The 12,294-nt window shown below is 45.0% G+C and overlaps 1 protein-coding gene across 4 annotated transcripts in view; it reads right to left on the bottom strand.

Moving 5' to 3' along the window:
- LOC110536604 (inward rectifier potassium channel 2-like) overlaps positions 1 to 10,872 on the bottom strand; it is a 39,319-nt gene extending 28,447 nt beyond the window's left edge. For all 4 annotated transcript variants that reach the window (XM_036940334.1, XM_036940340.1, XM_036940346.1 and 1 more), the window contains exon 1: positions 10,610 to 10,872. The gene's annotated coding sequence lies outside the window, so the exon portion shown is untranslated. The remainder of the gene's footprint in view (positions 1 to 10,609) is intronic.
- Between the last annotated feature and the right edge of the window lie 1,422 nt (positions 10,873 to 12,294).

Genomic DNA, 12,294 nt, shown 5'->3' with positions numbered 1-12,294 from the left:
CAACACTACCCCATCCTGACAACACTACCCCATCCTGATTACACTACCCCATCCTGACTACACTACCCCATCCTGACAACACTACCCCATCCTGATTACACTACCCCATACTGACTACATTAGCGTGTGATTTTTCCTCCATTTAAATCATTGGGAGGGCCACCTAAGCATTTTTTTTCGGGCTGTCTAAGTCTTTTTTTTAAAGAACTTAATATTCAGGGTTTGGAAAAAAACAAATATAAAGTACAGAAAATATAATGGACCTATATATTTTTCATATAATACTATCTTAGAGAACTAACAATTACCCAAATAAAAGACAGTCGGTGAAAATTGAGAATTGAAAATCCCGAAAACAATGAATTTGGCAGTGTTCATTTTGTTATTATGTTTGAGATAAAGAACATACGGTAGCTGAAGAGTAGGACAAAAATTAAAATAAAAAATAGATAACTAATGTAAAATATCCTGTGTCTGTAAAAACTATATAGTATGTATAAGCTGGAAGTAGAAGCCTAAGTATTGTTGTCCATTAGTTTATTCCAAATGGGGGAGGGCTGGTAGGGTTAGAGGAAAACAATAAAGAAGGAAAATATATTTTACAATGACTGGAAATTATGCAGACAATTACATTGATAGAAGCCACAATCTATCTGCCATATTAAAGCTGATCTACCCCCCCCCCCCCCCCCCCACACACACACAAAATCAATCAATCAATAAACAAATAAACAGCATTAGCCATGGCAACAAAAAAATCTGGAAATCAGCTTTAAAACTGAACAATTTTTCTCTAAAATTCAGCCACGCCGATAGGCAGACCAGGCCCCCTGTCCCGCCCCTTTTTGGTCCAGATAAAACAGTGTGTGTTTGTGTGAGAGAGAGAGGGACAACTCTTATCGTGGTGAGGTGGCAAATGCTTCAAATGTCCCCCGTGTGAGTGGCCATGCCCGGGTTATCTGGGAAAAGTGCTCTTCTGAAGTTGTCGGTTCCCACGACTCCTGGACAGTGTCAGATACGCAGAGTTGCCTGATATGATAATGCACTAGAGATGTGTGGAGGTTACAGTGTGTCATCAGTTGCCCTGTGGAAAACTGTCATATTGGATGACCCTAATCTGATCACATATGCCCTGTCCAGATATAAAGAGAGAGAGAGAGAGAGAGAGAGAGAGAGAGAGATAAACAAGGGAAGTTTATCCTGTGACTTTCTCACTTTCTCTCCATCCACTCTCCCCCTCCCTCCCTCCTCTCTCTACACAGACAGATTATCTTCCCATATTAAGGTGTTATGTATCCAGATTAAGGTTCCCTGTGAATATGATTTCAATGTCATTCAGTAAGCCACAGGATAAACTTCCTTTCTCTTCTCTCTCTCCTTCTAAAACAAAAACTACTTTCACGATGACACACAGGACACTTCCGAGAATCAAAGTTGAAAGAAAGCTCCGCCCACTGAGTTGGATCATCAAGTCACATTGTTGACAGACTGAACCAGTCATGGAGACCTGAAATCCTGACCTCTCCCTACAAGCCCCCAGTTGACTGACTGATTGACTGTGGAAAGCCATACTGATACAGGACAGACACCTTCAGGTATAGCTCTAAATGCTTTCTATTCAGTGTGTTAGTAATAGGCACTTTGGGGAGTATGAACTCAGCAAAAAAAGAAACTGCCCTTTTTCAGGACCCTGTCTTTCAAAGATAATTCGTAAAAATCCAAATAACTTCACAGATCTTCATTGTAAAGGGTTTAAACACTGTTTTCCATGCTTGTTCAATGAACCAAAAACAATTAATGAACATGCACCTGTGGAACGGTCATTAAGACACTAACACAGCTTACAGACGGTAGGCAATTAAGGTCACAGTTATGAACACTTAGGACACTAAAGAGGCCTTTCTACTGACTCTGAAAAACACCAAAAGATAGATGCCCCGGGTCCCTGCCTGCCTGCATGACTGTGCCTTAGGCATGCTGCAAGGAGGCATGAGGACTGCAGATGTAGCCAGGGCAATAAATTGCAATGTCCGTGCTGTGAGACGCCTAAGACAGCGCTACAGGGAGACAGTACAGACAGTTGATCGTCCTCGCAGTGGCAGACCACGTGTAACAACACCTGCACAGGATCGGTACATTCAAACATCACACCTCCGGGACAGGTACAGGATGGCAACAATAACTTCCCGAGTTACACCAGGAATGCACAATCCCTCCATCAGTGCTCAGACTGTCCTCAATAGGCTGAGAGAGGCTGGACCGAGGACTTGTAGGCCTGTTGTAAGGCAGGATCTCACCAGACATCACCGGCAACAACGTCGCCATGGGCACAAACCCACCGTCGCTGGACCAGACAGGACTGGCAAAATGTGCTCTTCACTGACGAGTTGCGGTTTTGTCTCACTAGGGGTGATGGTCGGATTCGCATTACACCAAGGCCTGTACTCTGGAGCGGGATCGATTTGGAGGTGGAGGGTCCGTCATGGTCTGGGGCGGTGTGTCACAGCATCATCGGACTGAGCTTGTTGTCATTGCAGGCAATCTCAACACTGTGCTTTACAGGGACGATATCCTCCTCCCTTATGTGGTAGCCTTCCTGCAGGCTCATCCTGACGTGACCCTCCAGCATGACAATGCCACCAGCCATACTGCTCGTTCTGTGCGTGATTTCCTGCAGGACAGGAATGTCAGTGTTCTGCCATGGCCCGTGAAGAGCCCGGATCTCAAAACCATTGAGCACGTCTGGGTCCTGTTGGATCGGAGGGTGAGAGCTAGGGCCATTCCCCCCAGAAATGCCCGGGAACTTGCAGGTGCCTTGGTGGAAGAGTGGGGTATCTTCTCACAGCAAGAACTGGCAAATCTGGTGCAGTCCATGAGGAGGAGATGCACTGCAGTACTTAATGCAGCTGGTGGCCACACCAGATGCTGACTGTTACTTTTGATTTTGACCCCCCCCTTTGTTAAGGGACACATTATTCAATTTCTGTTAGTCATATATATATATATATATATTTCCCCTTTATTTAAATAGGCCATAGTGGCGAATTAATGACAATTTAGCAATTTAAACACTGGAGTGATAGATGTGCAGAAAATGAATGTGCAAGTAGAGATACTGGGGTGCAAAGGAGAAAAAAATAACTTAACTTAACATAACATAACATAACATTTAAGCAATTCGTTCCAGTCATTGGCAGCAGAGAACTGGAAGGAAAGGCGGCCAAATAAGGAATTGGCTTTGGGGATGACCATTGAAATATACCTGCTGGAGCGTGTGCTACGGGTGGGTGCTGCTATGGTGACCAGTGAGCTGAGATAAGGGGGGAATTTACCTAGCAAAGACTTATAGATGACCTGGAGCCAGTGAGTTTGGCGATGAATATGAAGCGAGGGCCAGCCGACAAGAGCATACAGGTCGCAGTGGTGAGTAGTATATGGGCTTTGGTGACAAAACAGATGGCGCTGTGATAGACTACATCTGTCTGTGGACATGTCTGTGGAACTTGTTCAGTTTATGTCTCAGTTGTTGAATCTTGTTATGTTCATACAAATATGTACACATGTTAAGTTTGCTGAAAATAAACACAGTTGACAGTGAGAGAACATTTCTTTTTTTGCTGAGTTTAGTGGTGACTTGAGTGTGATATATGTTGTCTGTTTAAAACTATGACTGCTGGCCTGGCCTGAGTTTCTTGGCTGTGATGTGAGTGTGACAAGCCAAATATGCAGGATCAATAGGGTCATTGATCAGCGTGGGTCTGAAACCAGGCCACAAAATGGTGCCCTCTCCATGTCACATGGCCCTCTCTTTCAGCTCCCTCCCGTTTTATCTCTCGCTTATTCCTGCTCTCCTTCCCCCTCTCTCGCTCGCTCTCTCTATGGCCGTCAGTCCGTTTCTCTCTTCTCATTTGTTTTTTTACAATGTCAATCTGATTTCAAAACCATTTTCAGTGACATAAAGTTATAGAAGCCTTTATCTCTGAACGTTTCTGACAGCCTACATGAAGCCATGGCAATTGAAATATGACAACAACAGTGTGTGAACTTCTAGCTCTCGTCCCATCGGATCAATAGACTATTAACTGAAGCATGTTTACCGGTCTCATCGTTCACCACTTTGGCCTGGGCTCTGCTTACAGTGTCAGCTGGACCTGTTCAACGACCGAATACAGAGAACAACAAATAATAACCATCAAGCCTACCCTAGAGGAATGGACTTGTGCACCTGTTTAAAACACTGGACATCTCGTCATACAGCTAGTCGGGTCTAATCTCTCTGGGCTCGGCTGATGAGTCTGAGTGGAACCTGTGTGTCTCCAAATGTACCTAACCTGGTGGCTAGCTCTGGGAGTTAACATCTGTCCTCAGGTCTTAGGAAAGATGACGTCATTATAATGGCACATGCCAACACAGTGGTCTGGACACACACTCACAAACACAAATACACACACACACTCAAACATACAATCATGTGCATTGGCACTGGGCCTTATTCCCTCTAATTGGATGTTTTTCCCTCCCTTGCTCCATCCCCCTCTCCATCCCTCGCTCCATCCCCCTCTCCATCCCTCTCTCCATCCTTCTCTCCATCCCCCTCTCCATCCCTCGCTCCATTCCCCTCTCCATCCCTCTCTCCATCCTTCTCTCCATCCCCCTCTCCATCCCTCGCTCCATCCCTCTCTCCATCCCCCTATCCTTCCCTCTCTCTATCCTTCTTTCCATCCCCCTCTCCCTCTCTCCATCCTTCTCCATCCCCCTCTCCATCCTTCTCTCCATCCCTCTCTCCATCCCCTATCCCTCCCTCTCGCTATCCTTCTCTTCATCCCCCTATTCCTCCCTCTCTCTATCCTTCTCTCCATCCCCCTCTCCCTCTCTCCATCCCTCTCTCCATCCCCCTATCCATCACTCTCTCCATCCCTCTCTCCATCCCCCTATCCCTCCCCCTCTCTATCATTCTCTCCATCCCCCTATCCCTCCCTCTCTCCATCCCCCTATCCCTCCTTCTCTCCATCCTTCTCTCCATCCTTCTCTCCATCCCCCTCTCCATCCTTCTCTCCATCCTTCTCTCCATCCCTCTCTCCATCCTTCTCTCCATCCCTTGCTCCATCCCCTCTCCCTCCCTCTCTCCATCCTTCTCTCCATCTCGCGCTCCATCCTTCTCTCCATCCCTCGCTCCATCCTTCTCTCCATCCCTCGCTCCATCCATCCCTCTATACTGTGTGCCGTTGTGATCAGGGTCATCTGATGGTCACAATCAGGAAGAGGGGTTAAGAACACTCAGCTGACTTTTGACTTATTTAATCAGTCTTTTAAAATAGACTGAATCGTTAAGTTTCAAATGTATGGCCTTGTTCTGGACAAACCTCTTTATGCTTCCAGCCAGCCCATTCCCTTCTCTCTCTCGTCCTACTCCTCTCTGCTCGTCTTGTTATAAGTAAAGTACCTTAACAACAGATCAGATATTAACTTCTACATTATTACTAAGGTAGCAGCACCCTGGTTAGTTCCTGGTTGGTTTCCCCTCCCTGTCTCTCTGTTCCACTACTAAGTGTGTTCTGTCTTCATGCCATCAGGACCACCACAGTGTGAACAGAGTGATGACAGCTCATCATGGAACCACTAAGGTCTGGAACTGATTACAACCTGCCACTTTTCAGTCTAATAATACACACACTGGACATTTATACAGACACACGTGGAATTAATATAGATGTGAGATCCAACAACACTAGTCATTTGAGGAGAAATAGGATGACGGTCAACGTCAGCTAACTTTTCCAAAGATATTTGGCAAAACAAGAGAAGGAGAGACACCGGCAAACATTACGCCGCCATCTTTATGACACCTGAAGAGCGCCCGGAGGTCAATAATAACTTTGGCTAATTTTGAGTAATTTTTCCCCTCCTCTCTCTCCTCTCTGTTCCTCTTTTTCACTCAATTTCCATCTCTTTCTGTGCTTACGCTTTTGCGCTCTGTAATTCCTCCTCCTCTCTCTCTCTCTCTCTCTCTCTCTCTCTCTCTCTCTCTCTCTAACTCCCCCCTCTCTTTGTGTGTCCTTCTCTTTCTCTCTCTCATTCCTCCTCTCTCTCTGTGTCCTTATCTTTCACTCAGTAATTCCTCCTCTCTCTATATGTCCTTCTCTGTCTCTCTGTAATTCCTGTCTCTCTCTCTTTCTCTCATTCCTCCTCTCTCTCTGTGTCCTCTTTCTCTATATAATTCCTCTCTGTGTGCACTTCTTTTCTCTGTGTAACTCCTCTCTCTCTCTGTGGCATTCTCTTCCTCTCTGCAATTCCTCCTCTCTCTCCCTGTGTCCTTCTCTTTCTCTCTCTAATTCCTCTCTCTCTCTCTCTGTCCTTCTCTCTCTCTGTAATTCCCCTCTCTCTCTGTGTCCTCTATCTCTCTGTAATTCCCCTCTCTCTCTATGTCCTTCTCTCTCTCTGTAATTCCCCTCTCTCTCTGTGTCCTCTATCTCTCTGTAATTCCCCTCTCTCTCTATGTCCTTCTCTCTCTCTGTAATTCCCCTCTCTCTCTGTGTCCTCTATCTCTCTGTAATTCCCCTCTCTCTCTATGTCCTTCTCTCTCTCTGTAATTCCCCTCTCTCTCTGTGTCCTCTATCTCTCTGTAATACCCCTCTCTCTCTCTCTCTCTCTCTCTCTCTCTCTCTGTACTTCTCTTTCTCTCTGTAATTCCCCTCTCTCTCTCTCTCTCTCTCTCTCTCTCTATGTCCTTCTCTCTCTCTGTAATTCCCCTCTCTCTCTGTGTCCTCTATCTCTCTGTAATACCCCTCTCTCTCTCTCTCTCTCTCTCTCTCTATGTCCTTCTCTTTCTCTCTGTAATTCCCCTCTCTCTCTCTCTCTCTCTCTCTCTCTATGTCCTTCTCTTTCTCTCTGTAATTCCCCTCTCTCTCTGTGTCCTCTATCTCTCTGTAATACCCCTCTCTCTCTCTCTCTCTCTCTCTCTCTCTCTGTCCTTCTCTCTCTCTCTCTCTATGTCCTTCTCTTTCTCTCTGTAATTCCCCTCTCTCTCTCTCTCTCTCTCTCTCTCTCTATGTCCTTCTCTCTCTCTGTAATTCCCCTCTCTCTCTGTGTCCTCTATCTCTCTGTAATACCCCTCTCTCTCTCTCTCTCTCTCTCTCTCTATGTCCTTCTCTTTCTCTCTGTAATTCCCCTCTCTCTCTCTCTCTCTCTCTCTCTCTATGTCCTTCTCTTTCTCTCTGTAATTCCCCTCTCTCTCTGTGTCCTCTATCTCTCTGTAATACCCCTCTCTCTCTCTCTCTCTCTCTCTCTCTCTCTGTCCTTCTCTCTCTCTCTCTCTATGTCCTTCTCTTTCTCTCTGTAATACCCCTCTCTCTCTCTCTCTCTCTCTCTCTCTCTCTCTGTGTACTTCTCTTTCTCTCTGTAATTCCCCCCTCTCTCTCTCTCTCTCTCTCTCTCTCTCTCTATGTCCTTCTCTCTCTCTGTAATTCCCCTATCTCTCTGTGTCCTCTATCTCTCTGTAATACCCCTCTCTCTCTCTCTCTCTCTCTCTCTCTATGTCCTTCTCTTTCTCTCTGTAATTCCCCTCTCTCTCTCTCTCTCTCTCTCTCTCTATGTCCTTCTCTCTCTCTGTAATTCCCCTCTCTCTCTGTGTCCTCTATCTCTCTGTAATTCCCCTCTCTCTCTATGTCCTTCTCTTTCTCTCTGTAATTCCCCTCTCTCTCTGTGTCCTCTATCTCTCTGTAATACCCCTCTCTCTCTATGTCCTTCTCTCTCTCTGTAATTCCCCTCTCTCTCTGTGTCCTCTATCTCTCTGTAATTCCCCTCTCTCTCTATGTCCTTCTCTTTCTCTCTGTAATTCCCCTCTCTCTCTGTGTCCTCTATCTCTCTGTAATACCCCTCTCTCTCTCTCTCTCTCTCTCTCTCTCTGTCCTTCTCTCTCTCTCTCTCTCTCTCTCTCTCTCTATGTACTTCTCTTTCTCTCTGTAATTCCCCTCTCTCTCTCTCTATGTCCTTCTCTTTCTCTCTCTCATTCCCCTCTCTCTCTGTGTCCTCTATCTCTCTGTAATACCCCTCTCTCTCTCTCTCTCTCTCTCTCTCTCTCTGTGTACTTCTCTTTCTCTCTGTAATTCCCCTCTCTCTCTCTCTCTCTATGTCCTTCTCTTTCTCTCTGTAATTCCCCTCTCTCTCTCTCTCTCTCTCTCTCTATGTCCTTCTCTTTCTCTCTGTAATTACCCTCTCTCTCTCTCTCTCTATGTCCTTCTCTTTCTCTCTGTAATTCCCCTCTCTCTCTCTCTCTCTCTCTCTCTCTATGTCCTTCTCTTTCTCTCTGTAATTCCCCTCTCTCTCTATGTCCTTCTCTTTCTCTCTGTAATACCCCTCTCTCTCTCTCTCTCTCTCTCTCTCTCTATGTCCTTCTCTTTCTCTCTGTAATTCCCCTCTCTCTCTCTCTATGTCCTTCTCTTTCTCTCTCTCATTCCCCTCTCTCTCTGTGTCCTCTATCTCTCTGTAATACCCCTCTCTCTCTCTCTCTCTCTCTCTCTCTCTCTGTGTACTTCTCTTTCTCTCTGTAATTCCCCTCTCTCTCTCTCTCTCTATGTCCTTCTCTTTCTCTCTGTAATTCCCCTCTCTCTCTCTCTCTCTCTCTCTCTCTCTCTCTCTCTCTATGTCCTTCTCTCTCTCTGTAATTCCCCTCTCTCTCTGTGTCCTCTTTCTCTCTGTAATACCCCTCTCTCTCTCTCTCTCTCTCTCTCTCTATGTCCTTCTCTTTCTCTCTGTAATTCCCCTCTCTCTCTCTCTATGTCCTTCTCTTTCTCTCTCTCATTCCCCTCTCTCTCTGTGTCCTCTATCTCTCTGTAATACCCCTCTCTCTCTCTCTCTCTCTCTCTCTCTCTCTGTGTACTTCTCTTTCTCTCTGTAATTCCCCTCTCTCTCTCTCTATGTCCTTCTCTTTCTCTCTGTAATTCCCCTCTCTCTCTCTCTCTCTCTCTCTCTCTCTATGTCCTTCACTCTCTCTGTAATTCCCCTCTCTCTCTCTCTCTCTCTCTCTCTATGTCCTTCTCTTTCTCTCTGTAATTCCCCTCTCTCTCTGTGTCCTCTATCTCTCTGTAATACCCCTCTCTCTCTCTCTCTCTCTCTATGTCCTTCTCTTTCTCTCTGTAATTCCCCTCTCTCTCTCTCTCTCTCTCTCTCTCTATGTCCTTCTCTTTCTCTCTGTAATTCCTCTCTCTCTCTCTCTCTCTCTATGTCCTTCTCTTTCTCTCTGTAATTCCCCTCTCTCTCTCTCTCTCTCTCTCTCTCTATGTCCTTCTCTCTCTCTGTAATTCCCCTCTCTCTCTCTCTCTGTGTACTTCTCTTTCTCTCTCTCATTCCCCTCTCTCTCTGTGTCCTCTATCTCTCTGTAATACCTCTCTCTCTCTCTCTCTATGTCCTTCTCTCTCTCTGTAATTCCCCTCTCTCTCTCTCTCTGTGTACTTCTCTTTCTCTCTCTCATTCCTCATCTCTTGCTGTGCTTCACAGAACACAATCATCTGATAATGACCGAGAGAGATTTGGCACGCAAGGTGGCGTGTAAGTCTGTGAAACTATATATTTTTCTCACACTCCTCCCCTTTCCATCTCTCCGACCTCTCACTATATCCCTAGCTTCAATGGACAGAGTGGATGGTAGAGGGGTAATCCTTGGCCCCAAGTCCAAATACAGCACTCCCTCTCACAGAGCTGCCAAACACTGGCTCACATGGCCCAGGGAACCACACACAGATAACAACATAACTTATGATGATGTAAATGGTGACGATTTCAGCATTATCATCATCCAAATTCGGATTGCTTGAGCTACAGTAAGAGTAGGTAATACAGTTCTGACCTTCAATTACATTTTAAATAACTAAAAAATAATAAAGTAAGGTTCTTCCCAACAGCCCAGTCACAGACAGAGGTCACATAGAAACCCTGTCAAATTATAAAAGCCTGTGGTTTCCAATACTACCATTTTTTTAGGAATGTTTCTCCATGACTCAAAATAATCAGCCATGAAAACACAGCAATACAGGCCTTTCTTTCCCTTTCCTTTAACCTATCAGTATACAATGTACAGATATGTCTGCAGTGGGGTGAAAATCTGTCACTTCGAAGGACAGTTCCACCAAATCCCTTTGGACAATATGTTCCCACTATTCTAGTGAGGATCCCGACCAAAACAGATGACTATTAATGACATGTCGCCAACTAAAAATACACAAAATACAAAACAGACGAGGCTGTTTATAGTTGCTTCCTCGGAAATAAACACCTGCCAAATATGAAAATAGACAGATTTACATTGTAAAACACTGTACAAAACAATTGTCAAATAATTAAGAGGCATTTTCAAGTGTCTACTATCTGCATGTCTCTAACAGAGAACTTTAAAACAGTGTAAACAGACATTATTCCACTGCGACATAAACTATATCATGTATGTTTGTGGTTTGTCAACTATGAACAACAGCAGATTATTTCTAATGACCATGATGCTACCATTTATGGAAGCCTGTACGCAAATCAGTTATATCGGTTAAAACAGCAAGAGTATTATGATCAAATGTATGTATTTTGGCAACTTATTTAATGCAAAAATGTTATCACTCACCGTTTTATTCACCTTTTATTCGCCATTCAGGACCACCTGATTGCTTTTCTTCATATATGAATTTGTAACACAGGATGTAGCCAGCCTAGTGTAAAGTGTCCGGAACGGGTGCCCTCCTCTCGCTCTGTATGCCCGTGCGTTGGCTCACACCGGGATATTACCCTCCTTGACTGACTGCTACCAGCCACGTCTCTTCGTGCGCTCTGACTGGCTCCTTCTCCCTCCAGCAACAACTGTCTACTTCAAATATCCCCCACCTGTACTGTGTTGTGACAGTAAAACTAATGATGTGACAGTAAAACTATTACATTCTGCATATGATTTTATTGTCTAAAGTTTAAATGTAAAGTGGAGAATATTGGTCATACAACGTCAATGAAAAGGCATTGTGAAATGGGTAGGTTGCTCAGCAGCTAAAACGTATTTTGTTACCTTCATTTCTGGTGTCATTAATAATGTAAAAGTTTGTCATGCAAATAAAAGGTACTTGTGCAGGAGGCGTGTGTGTGTGTAGGCTGTGTGTGTATGTGTAGGCTGTGTGTGTGTGTGTAGGCTGTGTGTGTATGTGTAGGCTGTGTGTGTATGTGTAGGCTGTGTGTGTATGTGTAGGATGTGTGTGTGTATGTGTAGGCTGTGTGTATGTGTAGGCTGTGTGTGTATGTGTAGGCTGTGTGTGTGTATGTATGTGTAGGCTGTGTGTGTGTGTGTGTATGTGTAGGCTGTGTGTGTATGTGTAGGCTGTGTGTGTATGTGTAGGCTGTGTGTGTGTGTATCTGTGTGTAGGCTGTGTGTGTGTATGTATGTGTAGGCTGTGTGTGTGTATGTATGTGTAGGCTGTGTGTGTGTGTGTGTGTGTGTGTGTGTGTGTGTGTGTGTGTGTGTGTGTGTGTGTGTGTGTGTATGTATGTGTAGGCTGTGTGTGTGTATGTATGTGTAGGCTGTGTGTGTGTATGTATGTGTAGGCTGTGTGTGTGTATGTATGTGTAGGCTGTGTGTGTGTGTATGTATGTGTAGGCTGTGTGTGTGTGTATGTATGTGTAGGCTGTGTGTGTGTGTATGTATGTGTAGGCTGTGTGTGTGTGTGTGTGTGTGTGTGTGTGTAGGCTGTGTGTGTATGTATGTGTAGGCTGTGTGTGTGTGTATGTATGTGTAGGCTGTGTGTGTGTGTATGTATGTGTAGGCTGTGTGTGAGTGTATGTATGTGTAGGCTGTGTGTGTGTGTGTGTGTGTAGGCTGTGTGTGTATGTATGTGTAGGCTGTGTGTGTGTGTATGTATGTGTAGGCTGTGTGTGTGTGTGTGTGTGTGTGTGTATGTATGTGTAGGCTGTGTATGTATGTGTAGGCTGTGTGTGTGTGTATGTATGTGTAGGCTGTGTGTGTGTGTATGTATGTGTAGGCTGTGTGTGTGTGTATGTATGTGTAGGCTGTGTGTGTGTGTATGTATGTGTAGGCTGTGTGTGTGTGTGTATGTATGTGTAGGCTGTGTGTGTGTGTATGTATGTGTAGGCTGTGTGTGTGTGTATGTATGTGTAGGCTGTGTGTGTGTGTGTGTGTGTGTATGTATGTGTAGGCTGTGTGTGTGTGTGTGTGTATGTATGTGTAGGCTGTGTGTGTGTATGTATGTGTAGGCTGTGTGTGTGTGTGTATGTATGTGTAGGCTGTGTGTGTGTATGTATGTGTAGGCT

The sequence above is a fragment of the Oncorhynchus mykiss genome, chromosome 2, assembly GCF_013265735.2.
Source record: "Oncorhynchus mykiss isolate Arlee chromosome 2, USDA_OmykA_1.1, whole genome shotgun sequence".
Classification (NCBI taxonomy): Eukaryota; Metazoa; Chordata; class Actinopteri; order Salmoniformes; family Salmonidae; genus Oncorhynchus; species Oncorhynchus mykiss.
This window is presented reverse-complemented; position numbering and strand designations above follow the sequence as displayed.